This window comes from Bos javanicus, chromosome 13 (assembly GCF_032452875.1).
Source record: "Bos javanicus breed banteng chromosome 13, ARS-OSU_banteng_1.0, whole genome shotgun sequence".
NCBI lineage: Eukaryota > Metazoa > Chordata > Mammalia > Artiodactyla > Bovidae > Bos > Bos javanicus.
Genome location: NC_083880.1, coordinates 53770222 through 53795578, shown reverse-complemented (window position 1 = coordinate 53795578; position 25357 = coordinate 53770222). Strand labels below are relative to the sequence as shown.

Sequence of the window (25357 nt, the reverse complement as noted above, 5' to 3'; positions counted from 1 at the left end):
TAAGAGATTGCTTTGAGTGCATTTTGTCTTTTATTTGTTGAGAATAATGTGTGTGTAGGAACGGAACATACTTATTTTCAGCATGAATCTCCTTGGTTTACATGCAATGTGTGAGCAGCTCTGCAAGTTGAAAGTAACTGCTTGCGGAAGGGTTTTTCGCTGCCCTTCAAAAACGTTCTCTTAGAGAAAGCTAAATGTTTTGGTTCTGTCTCACTTGTGTTTTTGGTCGCCGGAGCCCTTCAGTGCTGATTGACGTGGGACACACACATTGTGTTCCCGCATAACATACCAAAAACTGATACTTGCTGTCTGTCGCAATCTCTGCACTGAGTTTCTGGGCCACGGGTCTCTCTGGTTGTCTCACTGGCCTGTGACAGCCCATTCTGTGCAAGTGTCTGGAGTTCGGCATGTGTCGTGTTTCACAGTGCAGTTTCTGACAATTGGATTATGATAATGAACAATTGTTTGCTAGCTTTGTCTGTAAGAAGAGGGACTTCAGATAATAAGCAAGAATTCCCAGCTCCTGGGTACTCTCACTGAGGAAATTCCTACATTTATCCCTAAGTGTGGGAAAAAAAATCAAGCCTAACACCTAAGAAAGTAGACAGTTGGATTACTTAAAGAGTGGGTGGGCACTTCCATTGTGTGTGTTATCAATTTTTTCTCTCCTGATTTTCATTGGCTAGCTCCTTGCAGGCAGTTTGAAAAAAAACTCAAAAAGATGGAACTTGAGTGGTGTGCTTCCTTCTGGCTGGGAAAAACTCAGAGGCTTCAAGGTATAGGATACATGTGTCTTCCAGAGTGCTCAGGCATTCTGTGAGAGCGTTTTATGATTTTCAGACTGGAAACAAAAAGGAAACGTGTGATAAAGGCAAAGTCTCTTTTCCTCACCTGCTCTTTGTGTATATGACTCTTTTTTGGTCTGTGGCCATAAGAACCTTACGCACTTAAACAATATATACATATCCATTTAAGTCACTGATACTTAGATATGCAGATGAGCCACTGTGCACCCCTCCTGGCTCATCTGAGTAATAAATTCTGCAGTCCGCTCTTTATGATGGTAGGTCATATTCCTAACCACCAATAAATATTGTAAAGTACTTTCGCTGCAGCCGTGCTAACCCAGGGCATCTGTCATTCCGGTTGCTGCTATTAGGAATTATTGGACTGAACCACTGGTGGAGAAAGCAGAGGGGGGTGAGCCTGGTGGTTGTGACGCGTACTGCCCTTTTGTGTGTTTTGCATAAAAAACTCCAAATCGTGCTGCATATTAATTATGAATCAGTGTGGGCAAACGCGGGCACCTTCTGCTGGCTGAGGCTTGGAGCAGGAGACAGGGGCTCTGAGGGCCTGGGCACCTCTCGCTCCCCGTCAGCAGATCCATCTTTCTGATGCTATACTGTAAATTTATTTCACCTCGGAGAGTAAACAGATATATTGGAGCCCCAAGGGTTCATGGGTAGCGTATTTACAAAGGAGTCTCTCCGCCAGCCCGTGCCACCGCTGCTAATGAGAGCGGTCATTAAGTAAATGAGACGTCGCCTTCAGCTGGCTTAGGAGTTCGTACACTAAAGGGAGAAGATATTTAATTGAAACCCGCACACAGGCTTCCCCACATGTGACCGCTGGAAGCGAGGCAGCCGCCTCGCCTCTCCTCCCGTCCATCCGCACCCCCCATGTAAATTTCATGATTGCTTTCCGTGATGTCATTTTGAAAGAGGACAGACAATAGCTGTGGGGAAAGGTAAGTCAATGTTATGTTCTTTTGCTGACAAAGGCAGATGCCCAGTGCTTGGCTTTTCCCCTCGGGTGGAGATGGGGAGAGGGCGCGCGCAGAGTTAATTTCTAAGATGAAGGCTTTCTTTGCTGGAAGAACAGGTCTGATGATGGCTTTTTAAAGCCGCTCTGTTGGACCGAAGCTTTCTCCTCCTCCTGGGTCTGCTGGCGGCTGTTTTCCTCCGTGTTCTCTGTCCCTCCTTGGCGTGCTCACGCGCTTGGCTTCTCCGAGAATTTAGTGAACACATTGTGCGTCTGACAGAAAAGACATTGGGGGACCTGGTGTTGAGACGAAAACTTTATGTGCTTTTCTGGAAGAGGAACACAGTTGTATCTGCAGCCAGGGGACCTAGCAGCTGGGTTCCCTGGGAGAACGCTGGCTCCTTAGGCAAAAGACCGCTCTGCAGCAGGGACGCCGTCCGGACCGCGTTTGTGCCCCCACCCAAGACGGAGTAGAGATGGTCATGTGAGAGCCCTGTCTTCGCGTGTCACGTATTTCTAAACTTAAGGGTGCGTGTCTGTGGGATAGACACACTGTTCCCTTACGCTCCTTTTCTCGCTATGTGATTGGGGTCACGAGTGTGTGTGTTTATGGCGTTACTAACTGGATTTTTGTATTTAAAACTACAAATCAGGCTTAGCCAAGAAGTCTGTGTGAGCCTTGAAAGACATGATGTCTTTGCCTCTAAGGTGATGTGTTCTGGGCCGTGGACTTTGTCTGCTGGGTTCACTTTCCTCTTTGTGAATCAGGAAGATAAACAAGCCGCCAGCAGCTCTTGGGTTATGGTGTGTGTGCCCTTGTCGCGAGAGTTGCTCCTTCTAAGTCACAGAGGGCTTCTCTGCTCTCGGCATTACCTTTGCGTCCAGGGACATCATTGGCTGGTAAAGTTGGGCTTTAATTTCTGAGACAAAACCTCTGAGAGGAGGGTCTGGTAGCAGGGTATGGGCTCGGTCCTGAGCCATCAGACTGTCTCACTTTAATGGCGATAACGGCCGTGATTGTTATCCTTTTGGGAGATGGAGTTGAGAAATTTTGCCCCAGTGGTTAAAAGAAAAAAATCAGAGAGACCTGAGGACTGAGGCTAGTGGCTGAGTGAACAAAAGGCAGGAGAGCTCTGGGGCGAACCTGGAGAAGGCAAACCTCAGTCTCGGGTGAGTGGATGTGCCTGGACTTGGCCTCCTGGCCCAGGGAGGCCGGGCAGGTGCTGGGGAGAGGCCCAGGTTCCTCACCACCAAATATCCCCGCCCTGGCCCTGTGGCTGTGACTCTCACATCTTTCCATATGGCCCTGCTGATTAATGGTAAACAAAAGAACGGGGGAGCAGCAACTGGAGTTTTGTGGTGCTGGTGGGGAGGGCTGGACCGGAGTTGTTGGCTGTGCAGAGAAGGCTTGCTTAGGGTTTACAGGGCAGTTTGTTTGCAAAGAGAAGGAAGTAGCTTCATGACCCCTCTGTCCTGCAGAGCTGGAGATGGGGGCCCCAACCTCCTGGGCACTCACAAGGGTGTCTGCTGATCCAGGGGCTGAGCGGAGCCTCAGAGCTGGCCATGGAGGCCTTTTATTCTGCAACTCCTTGGGTTCTGGCCCTTTTGAATGATGGCCCCAGACACGGGCATGGGAACTCACCCAGGGCAGAGGGGCTACTTAAGTAGGCAGGTCGGGGGGGGATGTAGTGGTCCTTGTGACCTCAGGCATTTCCCACAGGTCTGGAGGCAGCTCCAAATACTGGGAGCCAATGCTCCAGGCTCTCTTGGAAGGTTCTGGCAGGAGTAGTGGTCACCTGTCACCCTAAATGCTTCTGATGCCTGAGGGAGGAGGACCTGATCTGAGATGCCCCCACACAATGGGCAGAGTCTTTGGGGTTGTGAAGAAGCTCTGTCCCTGGGGTCACAGAAGATTGTCCTGGAAAGTTCTGTCTGTGCCCATAGGCATCAGGGAGGGGCCAGCAGAGAGAATGCTGGCACAGGAGCATGCTCTTTGCACTCAGACCCCACCAGGGAGCTGACCTACAGCCACCCTTTCTGCATGAAGCTTGGCCTGTCCCCTGGCCTTGCCTGGGGTGGACGTTCTCTCTGATGCTGCCTAGAGTCAGGGGTCTTCCTCTCCGGACCCCACTGTCCTCTTCTGGCCTGGAGTCACTGAATGTGCCCACAAGGACCCAGGTGACTCTGTGTGATGGAGTGGGGGCACAGAGGGTCTGAGACAACTCTGGTAACTGGCTTGGGGGGCCTGGGGTGTGTGTGTGTGCAGCCCACCCCCCTGCTGGTGGTGCCTGGCCTGGGCGATGGCTGCATGGTTTGGAATGCTGATTAGCATGGCCAAGCACTGGGCAGAGAGGGCAGGATGAGGGACCTGCAGACTGAGAGCGTGTGAAAAGTGCCCCTAGGCCTCCGGCTGCTGCCCTGCCCTGATGGCTGGTGGGGGCTGAGGCACTTCAACTCTGGTGAAGAGAGAGTGAGGGAGGGTCTGCTCATACCCTCCCCCTCCTCCAATGGCCTGAGCTAGGGAGGAGGGCCCAAAGCGACCAGAACACCCAGGTCAGCACTAGGCCTGGAGTGGACAGAGAGGTAGGGCCCAGGGCGGCGGCTGGGAGGGCGGGGGCTGCCTTGTCACCTGACCCCCCACTTCTTCGGAGAAGGGGATTGGGCAACTAGTGAGCCTTGGATACTAGAGAGAGAAACGCCATCCTGGGCTTGGAAGACCCGTCTAGACACGCTTCTTGCTGGCTGTTACCCTGTGGAAAGCTGGGCCCGGGAGCTGAGAGGGGGCCTGGCCAGGGGCCCTCCCCCCACCAGCTCCCAACCCTCCTATCTCCTCCTTCCATGTACGCTCACTCATGAATAAACCAGAAGCTAGTTGTCTACAGAGGTAGTTTAACAGGAATTTTACAGGGACAGTCTTTGGGAGCGGGTGTCATCAGGAGATTGGTCAGCCTGGGTGGAAAACGCTGTTTCTCGGGAGTGGGAGCAGTGCCCTGAGCTGCCCCCATGCCCGCCCTACTCCCTGGAGACCCCGCCGCCCTCTTGGGCCCTTCCTGGGTGCTGGCCAGATTTGGGATCCTCAGTGTACATCCTGTTCTTCACAGATGGCTGAATTTTCCCCAAATGTTGCTTAAAAAACCCTCAAAACAAACCAGGAGGCGTTTTCCACCTGACTTATAAAAGCTTTGCTCTCAGACGAGTTCTGGGCTGGCTCCAGAGAGAGCAGAGTGGAGACTGCTCGCCAGCAGGGAGCACCGTTCTCTTGGTCGGCCTCCCTCTTGTCAGAGCCTGCGTCTAGGTGTCCATCCTCCCTTCCTCTTTCATTTTTATTTATGGTTTGTAAACGCAGTGTTAGTTTAACCAGATGCACTGAAAGTAAGTCTAAGGAGGTGTAACCTGCCTCCATCAGGATTACTCCCGGATGGAGGGCCAGAGCCCTTGCCCGAGTGCTGGCGCTCTGAGACCCCAGGACCCCTTCCGCTGCTCAGGCACCTGGAGGGGCCGCGTGGGTCTGTGCGGACATGCCTGATGTGAGGGATTTCTCGGGATGGCAGACTGGGAGCAGGGCCGCGTGCATGTGGGGTGTGCCGGGGACAGGCCTTAGGCACTGCGGGGTTCAGAGTGGTGGGCAGGGCGCGGCGTGTGTCCATCCGTACGTGCCATCTGGCCGAGTTGCCGCCAGACAAGCCCTCACGCCTGGCTTCACACCTTGATCCCGGTTGACGTGGGTTTGAGGGCTCCAGTGGAAGCCACCTGGGGCCTCTCCTTTTCTCCCGTTTCGTGGCCTAAAAACTCCACACTAAAGCAGCAGCTTGAGAGAGAGCTCCCCGGGGCTCCAAGCTGGATGGGCTGCCCTCCCCTCAGCCTGCACTTAGCACCCCCATCTCTCTCGGCTCAGACTCCAGACCTAGGGCCCTCCTGCCCCTCCAGCTTCTGTCCAAGGGGGCAGGAGCTCACTGCTCCGTTATTCCTCACTCCTGTGCCCGCTTTTCCTGAGCCGGTCAGACACCCTGAGGTGCAGGCCCAGGCGGGACCCAGCTTCCTGCACATCAGGCTGAGTCTCTTCAGTCTTCACTTGACTACAGGGTATAAAGTGGCTCAGCCACTGTCCTCCCCGTAAGCTGCCCAGTGCTTTCTGAGTGAAGGGGCTGCCATGAGGCATCTCACAGACTCAGAGCTGACCTGTGACATAACTGAGGTGCTCGGGGACAGTGACTGTCCTAGGGGTCCCAGACCCAATGGTTCAGAACGGCCTGCTTGCTCACTGGACTCTGCTGAGCAGTAAATTGATTTGTTAACCAGTGATTTTCACGTGTAATTGTGCAGTGTCTCATACGAATTCCAGACCTGCATGGCCTGATTTCCCAGGACCCTAGACCTCCCAGGAGGCCATCCGGACCACACTGGCCCTCACTGCCCTTCTTGGTGCTTCCCAATTGCCTGGGAGATGTCCATAGTCTGTCTTCCAACCTGATTCTCCATCCCCCATCCAGGCCACGCTGAGACTCCTGGCCCATCTCCTGTCTCCTTCCACCTCCACTCCTCTTTCAGCCCCAAACAGATGCCATACGGGTCCCTTGGTGTCCCTCCCAGGAGCCAGTCATGCCCTAAGTGTTTCGTTGTTGAAACACCTCTGCTATCGCGTTGCATCAGCCTTGCTGGTGTTCCCACCTGCCTTGGAGAGGGGCCTGCAGGCCACCAGGTTCGGGGTGCCCAGCGTCCAGTGCCCCCACACTTGGTTCTGGTCCACACACGGGTACTGGCCTGGATGCCCTTGTAAACTCAGGCCCTGGGCTGTCGGTGCTGGACTGGACACAGCCAGAGAAGCTTCTGAATCCAGGTGGGAAGAAGAGCTACCTAAGGGTCCGCTTCTGAGTTTTCCCTCCAGAATCTGAGTGGATATGCTATCAGCCAGGGTGGAAAGTTAGACTCCGCTGTCCAGGCTGAGGGGTGTTTCTCTCTTTATTATTATTTACCCTTCTTTTTATTATTTTTAATTAATTAATTATTTCTAATTGGAGGATAATTACAATATTGTGGTGGTTTTTGCCATACATCAACGTGAATCAGCCACGGGTATACACGTGTCCCCGCATTCTGAACCCCCCTCCCACCTCCCTCACCCTGGAGGGGGTGTTTCTGTTATTACCTTTTAGTGATCTGGTTGTGTTCTGGCTAAATAACTTAGATTTTTGTGTATCTCCTTTTATTTCACGAAGCCCAGCCCCCAACCCTAGCTTCCCGAGGTCTCATTTTGCACCAGAGCAGGTTAGCTGTGAGGTCCCCTCCCCCAACACACATAAAGCAGCACTTTTCATGATGTGTGAGCGTCGTGAGGAGCTGTGAGCTCACCCGCCTTCCGTCATCCTGAGGCTCTGATGCTTCCGGAAATGCCACTGAAGCCGGCAGAGAAACCTGCGGAGACCTGAAGTCAGTACATTAGCCCAAAGGGAGAGGAAAAAGCGGGTTGGATTTGACCTTGAATTGCAGCTGGCAAACTTTGTAGCCCCCTCAAAGGCTCCAAAGTGGTGTATGATGACACGAGTGAAGACTTCTGGGTCCTGGCTTCACTGAGCCAGCTGCAAGTTACACGTTGCGTCTCTGGGTTCAGAACCTGCTGCCTGGTGTGGGAGGCCTGCGCTCTCATGCTCAGCCTGCACCTCTGGTGTCTGGGGGACCCGGAATGGGCTCTGCTGTGACAGTCAGAGTCCCACTCCTGCCCTGATGCCGTCCCAGAGGGCATTCCGACAGCTCCTGAGCATGTGTGTCCGCGCGAGGGTGCGGGTTGAGGGCACAGGGCCTGGAGGGGCTCTTCCCACCCCACCACACCCCCTCCTGGTGATGGACCCCTTACTGCCCAGAGCCTTTTGGAGGCAGCTGCCTCTGGTCAGTGTGGTTTGCATTCTTTCCACATTCTGCCTTGTTGACGTTCTGTGTGCTGTGAGTCCCCATTCAAACTGGGAAGCTAGTGTGTGCAGCCCCCTGATATTTCTCACTTAAAGGCAGGAGAGAGGGGGCTGTCCCTGAGCAGTGCAGGAGGCTGATAGGTGGGCATCTCTGCTGGCCATGCCTACCCTGAAATCCAGCCACTGTACGGGGGCCACTCGGAGCCCTGGGTCTGGGGCTATGACGTCAGCCCCCCCGAGCTTGCTGTCCTCCCCCAGACAGGAGTGAGTCCATGTCTGGAGTTAGAGGGATGGGGGTAGGAGAAGGAGAGTGAACTACTGTCAGAAATCCCTCTCTCTGGCTGCGAGGCCCTGGAGCTGCCTGGACCTCCTACCCTCCTTCCTGGTCCCCTCTCTTTCTGAACTGGACATGAGCCAGGGCAGAGACAGGCCTCAAGGGACCCTGGAGCAGCTTGGTTTTATTCTGTTTGTACAATGAGAGCCCGTTCTAGTCGAGTTAACTGCAAGAGCCTAAGTAAAGTGTGTGGTTTCCAGGAAGTGGCCATTTTCCCTCTCCTGGGCCGGACAGTTCTGACTCCTGCAGGGAAAATTCAGGGACCATGGGAGCTGTGGGTGGGCACAGGCCATGACTGACACCTTCCCTGGCTCCTCCCCACCTGCGACCTGACTTGGTCGATCAGTGGGTCAGGGGAGTGGGGAGAGGCCCCCAGCGCCCCCATGCACTGAGTAGCAGTGCTATGCCTGTTTCCTGGGCTTCTCTAGCCCCCTGTCCTGGTCATTCCTCTTGGCCTCAGGGTTTGAGGGAGGGCAGAGAGCTTCCCATGAGCTGCCTGCCCCTGACTCCTCGTCCGGGTGAGGCGTGTGTGCCCAGATGGAGGTTGAGGTCGGGATCACTCGTCCTGACCCCTGGTGTTGAACTCCGTCTGTGTGGGGAGGCTTTCTGAGAAATCCTGTGCGCCTGCCTGGAGCACACAGCCTGCCGTCCACGCTCCCACTCCCTTGCACCTGCCTGGGCGCCCGAGTCCTGGCTCCCACCATTGTGCCTCTCCCAGGACACTCAGCCCGCCCTGCGGCTGCGAGGGTCCCCACCCCTTATCATCTGGGGGCCCTCCCCTGCTGGCAGGCTCCCTGACAGGCCGCCTGGAGAGCCAGTCCTGTGATGGGGTTTGAAAAGTCATCATTACTGCCCGGCTGTTTAGCTGTTGTTTTTACAGCGTGGGTAAGTTTAAAAGAAATAATAATAATCATATAAGAAAGACTCAGCCACAGTCAGCCTGCAACATGCTATTTGCATTTTTAAGGAAACACTTCTTTGAGACAGCCTGGGTGAAAGGTCACTATTTGCATATAAATGGAAAAGAAAGTGTACGATGCTGGAAGTTACATCTATATTATTTTCTCAGCAGTGAGCTGCTGTTGGAGAGATTAGGGGACGTGGCTTGCGTTTGGCTTTTATTGAATAGAGAAAGCACCAGCGAGGCTGATTTAGAAGCAAAATAATGAGAAACGTGCAGAGCGATGGAACTGCCGACTCCCCTGCCCCCACTTCTCTCCTCTCATTTTCACCTAAACTCAGCAAAAGCAGGTCTGTCTTTGCTCCACTCAGCAAGTCTTCATTTTACTTCTCTCTGAATTCCAGCAAAAAAAAGAAAAAAGAAGAAAGAAAAAGCAAAACTTGCCCTCATTTCCCCGTCAGTCCTGTTTGCATTTCCTGCCAAAAGCTGATCTGATGGGTGGTACTCCAGGGCTGCCTCCAGACCCTGGAAACCAGGTCACAGACAGGCCTGGAGCAGAGAGGGGGAGGGGCCACCCAGCTCAGCGTTTCCGGGGGCGCCAAGCACCCCACCCGCCTGTTCCCGCCCAGGACCCGCAGTGTCCAGGGCAAGAGTGCCACTCCCCTTTGGATTTCCAGGCTTGTCAGATTCCCCCGAGGGCCTGCCCTGCCCTGGCTGTCCCCGGCTCTCCAGCAGGTGCTGGGAAGCCAGCCCTGACCCAGGACTTTTCAGCCTTGCTGTCTTCTAGGAACAGTCCTGGGACCTGGGAAGCAGGAGGGCCCTGAGGAGACCCTGGGGCTCAGCTTCAAGCTCTCATCACAGATGCCTCCACTGACTGTCTGTTACTGAAATCTCACCCCCAGCCATGCTATTTTAAAAAATATTTATTTATTTACCTGTGCCGAGTCTTAATTGCAGCAAATGGGATCTTTAGTTGTGGCACGTGGGGTCTAGTTCCCTCATCAGGGATCGAACCTGAGCCCCTTAACTTGGGAGCTCGGAGTCTTAGCTGCTGGACCACCAGGGAAGTCCCAAATGTTTTTTGAAACAATCTCAAATTCACAGAAACTTTTCAGATACGAAACAGTTTTTTTCTGACCCACTGGAGGTATATCTACCAATCTGTGCTCTTCACCCAGAGGGGTTTCCAACGAAGAAGTTCTAGAGAACTTCTTCTCTAGAACCATCCATTACTTGGGTCGTCTGGTCCTCGACAGCGTCTCAACAGTGGGCTCAGGACCACGTGGTGTGTTGGTCTTGGTCAGATAAGACTTGTCTTGGCGACACCCACTGTAGCTCTTTCCTTGGTTTGGGTGTTGCCATCCCAGTGTCTCTAGCTGCAACAACACTTTCCCCTTTGCGATGAATAAATATTGGGTTGGCCAAAAGTTCATTTGAGTTTTTCCACTAACCCTAATACCTTACGGAAAACCCAAGCAAACTCTTTGGCCAACCCAGTTATTTTAGGGGGAAATGCCGAATTCTTCCTCAAACCACCAATTTATTCATTTTTATTGATGTCTGAATGGACCGACGATTTATTTTATCCAGTGGATTATAATCATTACTTTGATGCTAAGATTGTTCAGTGCTGGCAACCGTGTCCTTCTGACGTGCACGTGATGCTCTGAGCTCTCTGTTCAGTGCTGGCAACCGTGTCCTTCTGACGTGCACGTGATGCTCTGAGCTCTCCCAGACCTGAGCCTGGAGCCACCCCTGGACCTAGTGTGGACGCGCTCCCAGACTTGCAATGCACGTGTGTGTGACATGCACACACACCTAGATTTTCTTGAAAACCACAGGTTCATCCTGACAGCTCTGACTCCAGTTCCCCCCAGGATACATTCTAGATTTCTCCCTCTCCACATGTGTAACTCCTTCTTCACCGCTGTGAGAAATCAGGCTCCTTAATATGCTTATTATTTGATCAGCCTAGTTTCTGTGCTGGGCCGCTCCTTACCCTTCCATATGCACTTGCCCCGTCTGTAGGCTCTGACACTCGCTCTTGAAGGACACCCTACACTCCACTCCAGGCCGGGCCTTCAGGGACCCCATTTGTCTGGGACCGTAGGTTTATGGGATGTGGGGCAGGACAGACCCAGCAGGACTCACAGCCTCAGGACCAGAATCTTCTGCTGCTGCCAGTTGCCTGCGTGATGCTGAGAATCATCTTTATTCATTTATTTTCATTGCTAGGGCAATCACACACACCAGATTATTTCTCATACAAGCTTTGCTTTTCTTGTAGATAATTTTCCTGTCCCTTGCTAATTTTCTTAGTGTCCAGTGGGAAGCATGCTTTTGAGACAGTCTGGGAAGGTTTTTACTCTGTTGGGTTGAGATGAAAGTAGGAGAGAATTTTTCCTTTTGAGTGGGAGCTGTGTTTATTTAGTTGTCCTTGGGACTCTACGGGGGATTGGGTCCGGGACCACCTATCCAGGATTCCAAAGTCCATGGATGCTCCAGTCCCTTGTATGGAATGCTGGAGTATTTCCTGTAACCTACATACATTGTCCTTAGATTTCAGACCGTTTATCTCTAGGTTACTAATAACACCTACTACAATGTAAACGTGGGCTTCCCTAGTAGTTCAGGTGGTAAAGAACCTGTCTGTGATGCGGGAGACCTGGATTTGATCCCTGGGTTGGGAAGATGCCCTGGAAGAGGGCATGGAAATCCACTCCAGTATTCTTGCCTGGAGAATTCCCATAGACAGAGGAGCCTGGCGGGCTACAGTCCATGGGGTCAAAAAGAGTCGGACATGACTGAGCGACTAAGCACAGCACAGCACAGCACAGCACAATGTAAATGCTGTGCAAATTGTCGCAAACCAAGTATTCTTTTTGGAACTCTCTGGAATTTTGGAGGGAGTGTTTTCCATCCATGTTGGTTGACTCTACGGATGCAGACCCTGCAGACATGGGGACAACTGTACCGGATTTCAGGGCCCAGACTTTCCGTGGGTGTGGTCACTGCACGGCTTTAGGGCGGGGTGATGAGCTTCCAAGGGTGCCTGAGACCTGGTGAGAGCTGAGGAGGCTGGCCTCTCCAGGCCAGACACACAGGTGGGACACAGGGCCTGTCTGCCTGGTTGGCTCGTCGTGGGAGGAGGTCCTGATGTGGTGGAGGGGGAATGCGTGTGGTGCTCTGGGCCCTGGTGCAGCTGCTGTGCAGAAGTGGTTGTGGGGTGGGGTGGGGTCTGAGATGCCTCTCCCTGCCCCCAATGGCCCGTTCCACATCCTCTGGCTATACCCCTGGATGCAGCCCTACCTAGGCTGCAACTGGCTCTCCTGGTGGGCCCCAGATCACAGGCTCACAGAAGCCAGGCTGGGAGAACTAAAGGCAACCTACCAGACCTTCTTCCCTTACGAGAGTCTCCGGGGGCGGGCAGTGGGTGGGAGGTGGGGAGCGAGGCTCACTGCCCCTCCCCCGAGACTCCGCACCACTAATCTAATTTCTGTTTCTATGGGTTTGCCATTTCGGGACATTCTGTAACTGAGGAACGGTACAATATGTGATCGTTTTCTCTGATTTCTTCCACTGAGCCTGATGGTGTTGAGTTTCACCCGCTTTTTATTGCTAAATACCATTTGGTCATATTTTACATTGTCCATTCAGCAATCAATGGACATTTGGGTTGCTTCCTTTTTTTTGGCTAGCGTAAATAAACCTGTGATGAAGAGTTGTGTACAGGGCTTTGTGTGGACATGTATTTTCATTTCTCTTGGATCTGTATCTGGGAGTAGAATTGCTGGATTCTGTGGTAAGTCTATGTTTAATACATTGATGGACCACCAGACTGCTTTCCAAATTAGCAGTGCCACTCTGTCCTCCTGCCAGCAGGGTACATGGGCTCCAGTGTCTCCACATCCTGCCCAATACTTATTGTCTGGTTTTTTTTTTTCCATCATAGCCATTTTAGTGGGTGTGCAGTAAGATCATGTTGTGGTTTTGACTTACGTTTCCCTGATGACTAGATGATGAGCAGCTTTTATTGACCATTTATATGTTGTCTTTGGATGAGTGACTGTTCGAATCCTTTGCTCACTTTGTTTTTCGGCCACACCCAATGGCTTGAGGGATCTTAGTTCCCCAGAAAGTGCCAAGTCCTAACCATTGGCCTTCCAGAGAATTCCCCTTTGCCCACTTTAAAATTAGGTTAATTTGTTTTATTCTGGAGTAGTATGAGTTCTTTCTGTACTCTAAATTTCTTATTGTTGTTCGGTCACCAAGTCATGTCCGACTCTTTGTGACCCCATAGACTGTAGCATACCAGTCTCCTGTGTCCTCCACTACCTCCAAGAGTTTTCTCAAATTCATGTCCATTGGGTTGGTGATGCTATCTAACCATTTAATCCTCTGTTGTCCCCTTCTCCTCCTGCCCTCAATCTTTCCCAGCATCAGGGTCTTTCCCAATGAATTGGCTCTTCCCAGCAGGTGGCCAAAGTATAGAGCTTCAGCTTCAGCATCAATCCTTCCAATGAATATTCAGGTCTGATTTCCTTTAGGATTGACTGGTTTGGTCTCCTAGCCATCCAAGGGACTCTCAAGAGTCTTCTCCAGCACCACAATCAAAAGTATAAATTCTTCAGTACTCAACCTTCTTTATGGTCCAACTCTCACATTTGTACATGACTACTGGAGAAACCATAGCTTTGACTATGCGGAGCTTTGTTGGCAAGGCGATGTCTCTGCTTTTTAATACGCTGTCTAAGTTTGTCACAGCTTTCTGTCCAAGGAACAAATGTCTTTTAATTTTGTGGCTGCAGTCACCATCCACAGTGATTTCAGAGCCCAAGATCTGTCACTGCTTCCACTTTTTTCCCCTTCTATTTGCCAGGAAGTGATGGGACTGGATGTCATGATCTTCGTTTTTTGAATGTTGAATTTTAAGCCAGCTTTTTCACTCTCCTCTTTCACCCTTATCAAGAGGCTCTATATTTCCTCTTCACTTTCTGCCATTAAAGTTATATCATCTGTATATCTGAGATTGTTGATATTTCTCCTGGCAATCTTGATTCTAGTTTGTGATTCATCCAGCCCAGCATTTTGCATGATGTACTCTGCACAGAAGTTAAATAAGCAGGGTGACAATATGCAGCCTTGTGGTACTCCTTTCTCAATTTTGAACCAGTCAGTTGTTCCATGCCCAACTCTGTTGCTTCTTGACCCACATATAGGTTTCTCAGGAGACAAGTAAGGTGGTCTGATATTCCCACCTCTTTAAGAATTTTCCACAGTTAACATAGTCAATGAAGCAGAAGTAGATGTTTTTCTGGAATCCCCTTGCTTTCTTTATGATCCAATGAATGTTAGCAATTTGATCTCTGGTTTCTCTGCCTTTTCTAAACCCAGCTTGTACATGTGGAAGTTCTTGGATCACATACTGTTGAAACCTAGCTTGAAGTATTTTGAGCATTACCTTGCTAGCGTGTGAAATGAGTGCAATTGTACACTAGTTTGAACATTCTTTGGCATTGCCCTTCTTTGGGATTAGAATGAGAACTGACCTTTTCCAGTCCTGTGGCCACTGCTGAGTTTTCAAATTTGCTGACATATTGAGTACAGCACTTTCACAGCATCATCTAGGATTTGAAATAGCTCAGTTGGAATTCCATCGCTTCCACTGGCTTTGTTTGTAGTAATGCTTCCTAAGGCCCACTTGACTTCACACCCCAGGATGTCTGGCTCTAGGTGAGTGACCACACCATCATGGTTGTTTGGTTCATTAAGACCTTTCTTGTATAGTTCTTCTGTGTATTCTTACCACCTCTTCTTAATCTCTTTTATTTCTGTTAGGTCCTTGCAGTTTCTGTCTTTTATCATGCCCATGCTGGCATGAAATGTTCCCTTGATACCTCCACTTTTCTTGAGGAGATCTTTATTCTTTCCCATTCTATTGTTTCCCTCTATTTCTTTGCATTGTTCATTTAAGAAGGCCTTCTTATCCCTCCTAGCCATTCTCTGGAACTCTGCATTCAGTTGGGTGAATCTTTCCCTTTCTCCTTTGCCTTTTGTTTCTCTTCTTTCCTCAGCTATTTGTAAAGCCTTGTCAGACAACCGCTTTGCCTTCTTGCATTTCTTTTTTGGGGGATGGTTTTGATCACTACCTCCTATACAATGTTATGAACCTCTGTCCAGAGTTCTTCAAGCACTCTGTCTACTAGGTCTAATCTATTTGTCACCTCCACTGTATAATCATAAGGGATTTGATTTAGGTCGTACCTGAATGGCCTAGTGGCTTCCCCTACTCGATAAAAGTCCCTCATCAGGTATGTGATCGGCAAATGTTCTCTCCCTGTTTGTGGGTCCTCTCTTCACTTGATTGATAGTATTATTTGACTTCCAAAAGTGTTAAACTTTGATCATGTCCAGCTCATACATTTTTTTCTTTTGTTGCTTGTGATTTCTGTGTTGTAGTAAAGAAACCACTCCTGACGCAAAGTCAGGAAGATTTACTCCTGTGCTTTCCAAGAGTATTAACTGGGATGTTTAGATCTCTGATCTATTATGTGAATTTCTACATATGATATGAGTTGGGTCCAACTTTATTATTCTGGCTTTTCTATGTCCCGTCATCTGCCATATCAATTTTAGAATTAGCTTATCAATTTTTGGACACAAATGAAACAGCCTGAGAGGCCAAAAGTGGTCAGATAGTGGTGAAATTCAGAAAATAACAGGCAGAATTCTGGGCCAGGACTAGGAGCCAAAGACTGAGAGCAGGGAGGGGAGGAGTCAGAGGGGGAGGTGATAGGTGGCCAGCCAAGCAGAGGGAGGAGAGGCTGGGGATGGGGCGGGGGCACCCCGGGGGAGGAAGGAGGAACTGGGTGTGGGCGCAGGATGGGCAGGTGACCAGGACTTTACGGAGACCTTCCAAGGGTGCTGCTTTGGTGGAGGGCTGTGAGCTGGCGTGGGGAGTGGGGCCAGAGTCAGATCGCCGGGGGTCACTTAAGAGATCGGACTGTGAAGGGTGTGGAGATGTGGAGCCCGGGGTCTGGGGTGTGGAATCCAGACAGATTGAGCTCTGTGAATGTGGATGCCTCAAGCTTGTTGAAGAGTTGAGAAGCCCCAGGGAAGGGCCAATTAGGGGGATGAGCAAACATTTGAGAGGAAGACAGGCTTTGGTTGCTACTCCGAGGACACTTGTTTATGAAAAAAAGATTTTTTTGTTAACTATTTGTTGATTGCTTGGTTGGTTGTGTCAGGTCTCAGGCGCAGCACGAAGGGTCCTGTTGTGTCACAGGGATCTGCTCTGGGGTTGGTTGTGTCCGGTCCCAGTCGCAGCACGAGGGGTCCTGTTGTGTCACAGGGATCTGCTCTGGTGCATGGACCCTAGTTGTGGCGTGCTGGCTGAGCCGGCTGAGTTGCTCTGTGGCATGTGCAATCTTAGTTCCCTGACCATGGATTGAACCTGTGTCCCCTGCACTGCATGGTACATCCTTAACCCCTGGACCACCAGGGATGTCCCTGAGGACACTTTAATTGGCAGTGGGAAGAAGAGCCTGTCAAGCCTGGGGGGAGAGGTGGGCTCAGCCAGGATGGGACAGAGTGGGGAGAGAGGAAGGCAGGGGCTCAGGGTCTGACTGGTCCCACCCGTGAGAGCATGGGAGAGCCAAGATGTGGGCTCCCTCCAAGCAAAGATGCTCCCCCTTTGCTTGTTGGATGAGAGGCAAGTCACCAGAGACATAGAATCTAGTGAAGACCCTGAAGACATCTCGACAGGAGTTTCTCGTGAGCCCACAGGGTCTCTATTTCCAGAGCTAGACAGTCCGCATGCCAAAGTGGCACGTGCTGGGGATGCCTGATCCAACCCTGATTGGCCCTGAGCGTGGGCGTCCTTTGGGACTCTGGCCCCAGGAGGGAGATGCCCTGCTCTGCAGCTCTGATGAGGCTGCTCATGGGCCCTGGTGGCTTTTCTGAGCTTGTCCGTCTGCCAGAATCCTGTGAAACTGAGTTGGGTGGGGTCAGATGCTGGGACAACATGGAGCAGGTGGTCCTGAAGGGACATCACGGCCAAGGCCGCTGTCCTTGCCACACGCTCCCATGCGGCCCCTTTGCTCTGTGTGTCTGCGAGCCGGGGTTCAGAACTCACTAGAGACCTCCTAGCCCAAAGCAAGGGGTCTTAACGAAAACCCTCCTCACTGCCGACTCCTGATACGAGGGCAGAGTCAGCCCTCCTCGAGGTCCCTGTGTGTCTGGCGCTCTAAGTCTCCGATGGCTCTTCCTCCCACCCTGTGATGGAGACGGTGGCTAGCAGGGCAGGTGCAGGCGTGGGGGCTGCCTCCATGGGCTGAATGTCCGCCGGCAGCACGACTGCTGGACGGGGCACCTGGCTGGCACCCCCTGTTGTGTGCAGGGCCCTCCTTTGGCCTGGGGACTCTGCCATAGTCTGGGCTTGGTGGGGGGACATCAAGTGCCACCTCTGTGGCAGCCGGGGTGGACTGCGTCTTTGTTCTACTCCACACGTCTGTACACGAGGGGTCTGGTCTGTGGTGGGGACATATGTGGGCCCAGTGGGAGACCAAGAGGGCCCCTGGTTTCTCCCAGCAAAGGAGAAGCACTGTCACATTTTACTGTAGTGACTGTGGTTTGCTATCAAAAGATTCCCAGGAAAAGGAAGGATTGATTGAAGGACTCCGTCAATCATGGATCCTTGTGACATAGTTCTGCTCTTGTGTTGTGTGCCTCCTGCAAATGTCTTCTGCATCCTGGGGGCAGTGCTGTTGTGAGGGAGTGGTGCTGGGGCAGGTGTCCTCAAGGCCCTTGTGTGAGGCCTGAGCAGGTGTGGGGCTGTGGACACGTGACAGACCACAGGGAATGTGGGTGAGGGGGAGAATTCCCTCAACAGGGCTTCTCCCGGGGAGAGAGCAAAGAGGCCCCTGTGAGCAAGCAGAACACAGAGGGCCCTTGGCACAGACTTGGCTCTTAAACTTCTGGGCTTCTCTGAGGTTGGAGCGCTTTTCAGACACGTGCTGAGAGTCTATAAGGAGAGAACCATCCCTTTCAAAAATCTCAGGTTGCCCCTTCCCTCCAATTCCCATGGAGGCCTGCCAGGGTTAACCACTGTTTACATATGTCACCATGACGAGGAATTTCACCAGAGCCTCGCAGATCAGCCCAGGGTGCGGGCCTCTCATGGGAGGCACATGTGGAAAGGGAACCCCACTTGTGGCTGGGGATTCTGGCCTCTCTTGTCACTCTGTCACGAGGGGCAGGGTCCTCGTCCCTGTCTTCAGGTGTGGCATGTGCCCCATGACCTGAGCCATCCTTGTTGACTCATTTCCTGAGTTTCCTCCCTTCCCTCCCCTTTGACAGGGACTATCTGCTCCCTCCTCACCGCCCTCGCTGTTTGCCGCACACCTCTTAGGGATCCAGGGCCCTAGGCAACTCCTGCCACGGTGTGGGTGAGCCTGTTTCCTCTCGCTGTCTGCTGACGACCGCAGGGTACCTGGCCCAAGATGTCCGGTTCCCAGCTCTCAGGCCGAGTTCAGTGCTCGCCTGTTCAGGGAGAGTTCAGGGCCCTGCAGGTGACCCACAGCTCAGTGAGGGTGAGGCATGCAGTAGGCACACACAGCAGGTGGTTTAACCCATTCCTCTGAAGGTGATGCATTAGGCTGTTTGCCAACCCATCTGCCTCCCTCTGTTTGTGCTACTGGAGTCACAGGAGGCCCTTTAATAGATGGAGGCATTTCCAGACAAGAGGACACTGTGGCCGTAGCCACAGGGCTGCCCGGGACAGGACCAGTGAAGTTAGAGGAAAATAGTGTTCGGGAATGCACGTCGAAAATGTGAGAAGAAAGATGAGGGGTGTGACAGCACCAAGCCTGACCTGCCTTCAGCAGATCCAAACTCACCTCCAAGGAGAAGAAAAACGCAGGAACATTCATTTCCTGTTTTTATTGTTGGTTACTTCGTGACCTTCCTTTGAAAGCTGCTGTTGTAGAAAGCTGGTTGTCATGGAAACAGGGAGTGCCGTTCAGGGAATAGGTACACAATGCATTTCTTTGTCCGGTCCAGATGATGCTTTAGCCTCTGCTTTGACGTGTGAATTTATGTGAGGAATTAAATATTAACTGGAGGTACTGCCCTAGAGAGAGGCAGACAGAAGGAGAGGAAGGATGCTGGCCACCTGGGCAAAGCAGAGGCAAAGCTTTGGGCCTCACCTGACTGGCACTAGCCCCCTGTTCGGAGTGGCCATGTTAGAGGAAATGTGCCCCCACTCCCCGACATGCCCCATAAAATAGTGCCACAGCCTATTTGATGATGATTCTGGGTGTGGGCACTAGAAGCCTCTGAGGAATGTCCCAAACAGAGAGTGATTTTCCCCAAAGAGCTCCTGTCTTTTGTCCCTGAAGCAGCCATGGGGCCGTGACCTTGGGTGTCTTTGCGGTACAAGTGCTGTGTACAAGAGTGGGCCCAGTTTCTCTATTTCTCCCCTTGAGCTGGCGTTCATTAGGTTTTCTTTTTCTGACTCTCAGAAAATGAGTTCCGGGGTGAGCTTCTGAGCCAGAGGTGGACACACGGAGACAAGGCTGACAACTGTAGGACCCCGAGACTCTTCCTGGGCGGACGTGGCAAGGTAAGGCACTCGGAGGGCAGCCCCAGGGTCTGGGCCCCTGGGTCTTGGCAAGAGTCCTTCTAACTCCTCGGCGTGGAGTGTGGGGGCGACTTTTGGTCTAGTTGTTATCAGTCCAGCTTAGGCAAAGAGTAAGTGGGGGCTAGGACCATCGATGATTTGGACACTTTAACATTAAAGGAAGACAGGTGACTCCGAGTAGGCTAAAACTAAAATGTGACAGCAGGTCCCGTCTGCCAAGTCTCTGCCCTGAGGCCCCATCATATGTGGCTCCCCAGGCACACACTCCCTGCTCTCTGCTCTCCCTGCGCAGCCTTCGCCGCAGGAACTCCTGAAGTCTGCTGGCTTGGTTTACTGCCATCTTCCCAAATGGGGCCTGTGGTGCCCTGTTCATACCTGCCTGGATCTGCCTGGTGGAGGTGGCCCGGAGTCTCCACTTCCCAGTGGTGCTCCAAGCCCAAATATCACATGCTCTTACAGCTGCACCAAGCCTGTAATTCTGGATGTCCTCACTCCCCATGACATGCTCTGGCAAAGCCAGGTCCCCAGGCTCAGGTGACCCTCAAAGATGGAAGTGGGGTGACAACAGGCTTGGTGGGCATCCCTTCCCAGATCTCAGATTCTGACTTCTCGTATACTCTGACATGAACACACTCTCCATCAGGGATCCAAGCCATGACCCAGAGCATGGCCACCAAGAAGTGGCGGTCCAGAGTACAGATGGGCAGGGCTGTGAAGTTTGAAGTGGCAACCTCTTTTGAGGGTGCTTGTATTTTTTCTCTTAAAGCCCAACACTTTCCTCCTGAATCTGGGGACTGAAATGTACAGGGATGGGTCTGTCCTCGCATTGCCTCAGGCTCCTCCACTCACACTTTTATCCCTGTGTGACCATCAGTGCTTTGCTGAGCCATGTTTGAGTCTGGTGCAAAAGGAAAAGCCAGGAATGCCGGCGCAGTCTTTATTTAAATCGTTGTTCTTTTGTTCCTCATGGAACATTTGCATTGATTTAGATGTTCTAATAAATACATAAATAATTTTCCTAAATAGATATTTTAAAAAGCAAATGTTTTTAGAAACTATCACAGGCATTTATGTTCACCAATCTACAGAATATTAATTTAGAAGACATCATAATTGGTTACTTTCTCAGTTTTCACTAGAAATTAAGGTTTTTAAGAGTTGAGGACTCTATAATTTAAATATGTAATTAGGGAAGAATTTCAGTATATAGTAGGAAAGTAGGATGTGTGTTTTCAATGAACAAGGTATGAGGAATGGAATTGCATTTTATTAGGGGAAAAGATGGAGAAGGCACTGGCGACCCCCTCCAGTACTCTTGCCTGGAAAATCCCATGAATGGAGGAGCCTGGTAGGCTACAGTCCATGGGGTCACGAAGAGTCAGACACGACTGAGCGACTTCACTTTCACTTTTCACTTTCATGCATTGGAGAAGGAAATGGCAACCCACTCCAGTGTTCTTGCCTGGAGAATCCCAGGGATGGCGGAGCCTGGTGGGCTGCCGTCTATGGGGTCGCACAGAGTCGGACACGACTGAAGTGACTTAGCAGCAGCAGTAGCGGTGGATGTTCTAAAATGCTGCATTAAACTGTTATCTAACTTGATCACTTAGTTTTGTTTTCCCCTTAAATTTGCATCTGACTGAGAGCAGCACTCACCTCACCCATCCAGCCCCAAGCATTCAGACATCACATGACCAAGAAGCTCCTCGATTTGAGGCCAGGGGCTCTGGGTGCTTTGTCTCCACAATGGTTGGTGCTGTGGATGTGATGGGTAGGAAGGCTGCACTTGCCTATGGCTCAGGTGTGACAAGATTGCAGGGTGTGGGACCTGCTGGGAAAAAGCTCAGTGGCCGTGCTCAGCTTCTCCCCCAGGGCCAGCGTTTCACAGCTGCTCCATTATGGTCATTTCCTCTAGTTTGGGCAGATAAGGCCCTAGTTACTGCTCTGAGCAGACAAGCTAAGACCAAGAGTGGGCCAGAGAAGGAGGGACTGTGGGCCTGGCACCAGGGGCACCGTCTGACTGAGGAGGTGGAGAAGGGGTGGGGGCACAAGAGGGCAGAACACATACAACAGAGGCCTGGCCTGAGAAGGAAGTGGGGAGCTGAGGAGCTCGTGGCTGGAGAAGTCCTATGTGGGAGGCAATCACAGCTGCCTGGGCTCTGAGTTCAGCACCAGGCATGTGGACAGCTCATAGGTGGGTCTGGAAGTGGCTGATAGAATTGTTGTGTGCTTGTGAAAGTGCTGGGCATTGGGCTTTTTTTCTTTCTTAACTTAAGGAGAAAAGGGTAGGTATTTGTCAACCCCTTCTTGACCTTGAAGAATGAAGTATTTGGGCCCCAGATTATGGGTGTTCAGTGGATGGCTAGAGATACGCAACCCAGGAGCATAGTGAATGCATGGGTGCTCAGCAGGGCCTCCTTACTGCCTCCCCTAGTGGATGCTCCTGACCGGGGAAGGGGTAGCACGGGGTGTGCCCTCTGACCAGCCTCATTGGATGTGGCTAGATTGCTACCCCTCAGAAGTTGGCAATTCCATTTATGTTGAAGTTTTAAACAGATGGGCCCAGACAAGGCTGCTTTATCAGGATGTCTATTACATAGCTATAATTTTAATGTAGGGGTTACAGTGAGCCGTGATCTCATACTTAGAGATCTCATGCTTAGAGATGTCAGGAGAGTCCCTCCCAAGATGGGTATTAAATAATTCTCCGTGGGGTGTCCTTTCTACAACCCAAGGAGAGGGCTGGTCTATGCAGCTGCTTGTGGATTGAACAATGGGTGGAGTGTCAGAGAATTTCAGATACACACTGGGATATTCCCAAGGGCGGGACACCGATAGGAACCAGAAGTGCTGTGGCAGTTGTCAGGAGATGCAGGGGTGTGCCTGGGTGGTTTAGCCTCAGCTGACAGAGAATGGAGAGCAGGATGTGTGCTGAAGGGGAGGTCCCTGAGACAGTAGGACTTCTCGAAGCAGAAGGCAGCTCTTGGGGCTGCCTGGGCTGGGGGCTGGGGAGGATCCTGCTGGAAGGCTTGGGAGAGGGAGCAAGGGACATACTTGACAGCTGCTCTTATGTCCTTAGGGGAGTGTCTCCCCAGATGTGGGAATGTGGATATGCCCAGTATTCTGCTCCCAGGCTGTGCAGTGGTGATGTGCCTGCTGGAGGCGCTCTTGGCTGTGCACACGGGACCAGATCATGTCCTCCTCTGCCCCCTCCTCCCCCCGCACTCCTTGGTTTCATTCAGTTAGATATCTCTACCCTCCTCGTTGCAAAGTCATCCCTTCCTTCTAGGCAGGTTGCTTGGTCTCGGGAGTCAGCAGAATTCCTTGTTTGGGTCTTCCCAGAGGAAAAAGGACTTTGTCACTCAAATAATCTTGTATGTTTAAAAAGTTATCCCAAGTTCATTCTAATTCCCCAGCTTTGCAGGCTTTTGGATGTGTTCTAAGTAAAATGGAACGTGGCCTGTTTCCTCCAGCCCAGAGCCAGCGTGGGTCCTCTGTGGCCTCAGGGGCCTGGACTCTCCTGCGACTCGGGGCTCTGGTTTCTGCTCTGATGGTCTTGGCCACCTCCCCCAGTTCCAGGATCTCAGTAGACGTTTCCGATTGTCCCCATTTGTCTGTCTGTCTGCCTGTTTGTCTGACCTTACATAATACACCCTGAGCAGTGAATGAGGTCTCTGCAGGGAAACACTGACCTCAAAAACATGAACCAGTGAGCTTATTTCAGATGGAGATGAGCAGGCACAGAAGGAGAGAGGGGAGAGAGGGGGTGTGAAGAGGGAGGACACAGGCCTGACCCCCCAGAGGTGCTGGCCACACAGTGGTGCACTTTCTCTGTGGGTCAGAGGCACTTGCTTCCTGAGGCCTCCCTCCATGAAACGTCCTCAGATCATCGCTGATCCATGGGGCCTCCCCACCCCTGCCCGGGCTCATGGCTGAGCAGCTCCTTTCTCTTGACATCCCCCCTTCCCTGGAGTGAGACACCCACTGCCTCAGGTCCCATAGCTGGTGCTGTTCAGGCCAGGGCCCCCTGCAGGGACTGGAGAGGCAGGTGATGTCCAGGGCCACACAGGGCCAGGCTCCAGCATGGAGTCTGTCGTCCAGCCCTTAGCTGTGTGCAGATGGGCAGGGACATGGTTTAGGGTGGAGAGATGGGAAGCTCTTCAGTTGTGAAGGCCTGGGAAGAACCAGGAAGAAAAGAGATTGAAAAAGAGAGAGTCAGAGAGAGACAGAGAGACAGACAGACAGAGGGATGGGGGATGCACCCCTCTAGAAACCACCACCAGGTCCCTGAACTAGGCAGGGGGTGGGCAGACCCTCTGGGGAAAAGGTGAAGTTCGGTGCAAAGCCCTCTGGGCCTGACTGGATGTTCCTGGGGGAGAGCCCACTCTGTCCTGTGTGTTCCTAGAGTCCTCACGATCACAGCCCAAGAAGCTGCTGGTTCAAGGTCACTCAACACGACCTTGGTCCCAGAGTGTGTAAACGTCCAGCTCGGGGAACTCAGGTTTGGCAAGGGTGCCACGGGACAGGTCTTAAAGGGGCTGGTCATGTGAGAGCTGTTTACATTTAAGAAGAGCTTACGTGATTTACTAAAAAATACAAAGCAAGGGACTTCCCTGGTGGTCCAGTGGTTAAGACTTCAGGCTTCCACTGCAGGGGGTGCAGGTTTGATCCCCACTTGGGGAACTAAGATCCCAGGTGCCACATGGCACAGCCAGAAAAAATTAAAAATAAGAAAACAAACAAACAAACAGAACTAAGCATCGCCACTCTCTTGAGTGAGACCATCTCGTGACACAATAAGGCAGGTTCGGAGGAAGGACAAAGAAACCGTTCTTGCTGGTCAAGAGATGTGGCTAGTGCTAGTGTTTGCAGATTGTTCTTCTGTAGTTTTCCTACTGAAGCCAGAATGACTGAAGTATTAACCAGAGCAAAGAGTGGGTTTGGGGAGCACAGGGCAGCTGTAGACAGGCAGCCGGTGGCAGACAGCGCAGACCTGTCCTTGAGAAGGCTGCTTGGCCGGGACAGGGGCCTTTCACCCTCCAGGCAGTAGGCCACTTAGCTACATGAGGGCTTTTCACAAACAGGCAGGGTTGGTTTGTTCTTGGAACAGGGGAAGAATTTTCAAAAATAAATCAGTCAAAAATTGGGAAGTGTTTCATTGTCCTAGCCTATCTTCCCGTGGTGGCAGAGGTGGTGCAGCCAGCAGGCCGAGCAGTGCTGCCCACCGACACGTGGGCACACGGGTGCTGCGGGCCAGAGGACATGGACAGCTGCCCTTGGAGGAGGAAAGCAGGGTAAGTCCAGTGGAGCTAGTCAGAGTTCAGAAATCGAGGTTTACCTGCTTGCGCGTCGATGTGGCTTCTGGTTCTTACAGCTGATGCTCATGTTGAAAGGCTAACCCTAGTTCTTCCTCCCTTAGTTCAGTTTTTTTTTTTTTTCCCTTTTACATCAAAACTCTGTGCACTGAGGAGAACTTCTTACTTATTGACCATTTGATGCAGATAAATTGCAAATGGAAAGGTGCTCGGCAGAATGAATGGCACAGCTGTCAGCTCGTCGACGTGAGCTCCCAGTGTGAGAGCAGCCCGCACGCATCCTGCAGCCCTCTCCATTTTGTGCTCTTTGAATAATTTATCTGCAGGAAATCCAAATTGCCAAGGCCCGCTTTAACCCAGCAGAATGCTTGCCAATTTTCTTGGGAAAACTGACAAAAAAAGAGGTGTAGATTGCATTTCGGCTGAGAGTGGCTGGGCAATCAGAGCTCGGCCCCTTTGTGCCGCTGCATCGGAAGCCACTGCGCCGGGCTCGCGCAGACGACA

At 51.8% G+C, this 25357-nt stretch overlaps 1 protein-coding gene across 4 annotated transcripts in view; it reads left to right on the top strand.

Annotated features, from left to right (window-relative positions):
- Positions 1-1272: 1272 nt before the first annotated feature.
- The window catches only part of MYT1 (myelin transcription factor 1), a 61457-nt gene continuing 37372 nt past the window's right edge, over positions 1273-25357 (top strand). For all 4 annotated transcript variants that reach the window (XM_061436780.1, XM_061436778.1, XM_061436779.1 and 1 more), the window contains exons 1-2: positions 1273-1747; positions 19420-19520. The gene's annotated coding sequence lies outside the window, so the exon portion shown is untranslated. The remainder of the gene's footprint in view (positions 1748-19419; positions 19521-25357) is intronic.